Consider the following 2,748-nt stretch of genomic DNA (forward strand, 5'->3'; position numbering starts at 1 on the left):
AGCAGTCGTCAGACCCCAGCATGCAGCCCTCCCCAGCAGGCCCCTCGGAACGAGAGGAGAAGCCCAGCCAGCTCCAAACCTGTCCCAGAGGAAACCTCACCCACAGCTCTGCAGGAAGTTGCACTAACAGGCTGTTGAGTCCCCAAGAGGCCCACTAAGTTTGAATCAAGTCAGAGCTCAGATAAACTGGGAGGGCCTCTGCCACTTGGAACACAAAGTTCCGAGGCTTGGCAGGAATCCGGGAAGGGCTGCTGGCCCTGACACTGTGACAGGACCCAGGCCTGGCCAGCAACTTCAGGCTCCAGCGAGGAGCATCCAGCCAGGCTGTCACGCTGAGAGCCTGCCTCCTCACTGATCAAAGGAAAGTGGCCGGTTCCCGGGCAGATTTGTTCTGTGTTTATTCCTCCTCTTGGAGCTTCTCCTCCTTCTGCACAAAACCTGCAGTGCTCGGTTCCCTGGGCAGTTTCCCTTCTTGTCCTGAAGACTTGGGAGAGTCGTTTTATAAGTTAACATTTGCAAGAAATTGCCTCACGGATCACAGCTCAGCACCCTGGGTCCCTATGGTCCGAATAGCTCGGCAAAATGGTTATCTCCGTCCAAGAACATTAATTGAGCACCTAATGTGTACCTGTGCCCTGTGATGAGGAAAGCACTTCCAAGTTCTGTCTCTAGCTGGGACTTGGGAAAATGCACCTACATTTTGTGATCGTCTGCCTCTTTGTCTGTAGAACAGGGATAAGTCCTCACGAAGTCACGATGATTAAATTTATTCCATGCACTGGCCAGTACTTGGGGTGCTGATGCGGGCGAGGCCCTGTGCGAGGCATGGGGGCACAGGCAGTAAGAGACACAGACACTTGACCCTGCAGAGCCTGCGTCCCACTCGGGAGTGTGTGACCTCCTCTTGCCACTGTAACAAACGCCCACAAACCCAGCCGCTTATAACAGCGCAGATCTGTTATTTTACTAGATTAGACGTCCAGCGTGGGCCTCAGCGGGCTAAACTCGGGGTGTTGGCCGGGCTGTGCTCCCTCTGAGGCTCTGGGGGAGAGCGTTCCCTTGCCTCCTCCAGCCTCTGGAGGCTGTCTGCACGTCTTGGCTCCCGGCCCCTTGTTCCGTCCTCGAAACCACAGCGTAGCGTCTTCAAACCTACCCCTCCCTCTCTCTTCCCCTCTGCTTTCATCGTCCGTCTGCTTCTCCCATCTGACCCCCTGCCGCTCTCTCATTAGGACTCTGGTGATGACATTGGTCCCACCTGGGTAATCCAGGATCATCTCCCCCACTCAGAATCTCTGACTTAAGTGCTTCGGCAAAGCCCATTTGCCACATGAGGCCACGTGTTCCCAGGTCCTGGGGGTTAGAATGTGGGCATCTTTTAAGGGGCCGTTATTCTGTCTGCCACAAGGAGAAAGGCAGTCGGTGATAAGCATGGGTAAGTTTCATGATCTAGTAGAAGGTGATGAAGGAACAAAACAGGATAAGCGGGGTTGGGAACGTGGGGGTGGTATAAAGAAGTGGGTTGTGATTTTCAAAGCGTGGCTGGAGTGAGCCTCACTGAGAAAGTGACCTGGGAACACAGACAGGAAGGCACTGAGGGGACTGGCTAAGCAGATGTCTGGGGAGAGAGTACTCACTGGGACACAGCCAGTGCAAAGGCCCTGGGGCAGGGGCCGTCGAGGAAAGCAGAGTGAGTAAGATGGAGAGAAGCAGGAGGTGAAGATCTAGAGCCCAGCACTGTGCCTGGTGCACAGTAAGTGCTTAGTAAAGGAGGTTCCTGTTCGCTTTCTGGTGAGAAATTCAGAGATGGACAACATGCAGCCCTATCCCCTTAGGCGAGGGCAGAGGTGCTTATATAACTGTCTCGTCCACATGGCTCATGCAGTCCTCAAAACAACCCTGTGAGATGGGTATATTGTTACTCCCATTTTATAGATGAGAAAAGCAAAGCACAGAGAGGGTAGGTGACTTGCCCAAGGTCACACAACTGGGAAGTCTTGGAGCAGGAGTCTAAACCAAGCAGGCTGGCTCTGGAATGTGTGTTCCTAACACTGTCTAACACTGCCGTCTCGACCTCTCCCTCAGCACTGACGTTAGCCTTGGCTTTGACCTCCATCACGTCTAATGCATACACACGCGAGAAAGGAAAGGCTGTGTCAGTTACCTCTGGATATGGATACTGTATGCATCGTGTTAGAGATTTTCTTTATTCTTCCCTCTGCTTTCCAAACTCTCTGCTAATAAACATGCATCATTGTTGATTATCAAGAAAAAAGGATACAATACAGTAACTTTTTAAAATTCTGAGCTGGAGATTAGCTGTGGAGCTCAGAGCGAGGAAGCTGTTAACAGGAAGGAGGTCAAGGTTTCAGCCTGGGGCCTGGTTGGAGGGTGACAGCCTCAGCCGGGAGGGGTTGAGAGCTAGAGAGGGAGGCGGGTGTCATGGACCAGCCAGCTCTACTTAATAGAAACACAGTGCAAGCCACGTGTGCAATTGTGAATTTTCTAGTTAGCCACACAAAGTGGTAAAAAGAAACAAGTACAATTAATTCAATAATCTATTTCATTTAACCCAACCTGGCCTGAACAGTAGCAGTTCAGTGCGTAATCAACATAACAATCCCTAATGAAGTATTCACACCCTTTTTCCTTCTATACGTCTTCAAAACCCCATGTGTGTTTCACGCTTACAACAGACCTCCATTCAGACCAGCCACGTGTTGCAAGCTCCGTCACCACCCATGGCAAGGG

Source organism: Lemur catta, chromosome 20 (assembly GCF_020740605.2).
Source record: "Lemur catta isolate mLemCat1 chromosome 20, mLemCat1.pri, whole genome shotgun sequence".
NCBI lineage: Eukaryota > Metazoa > Chordata > Mammalia > Primates > Lemuridae > Lemur > Lemur catta.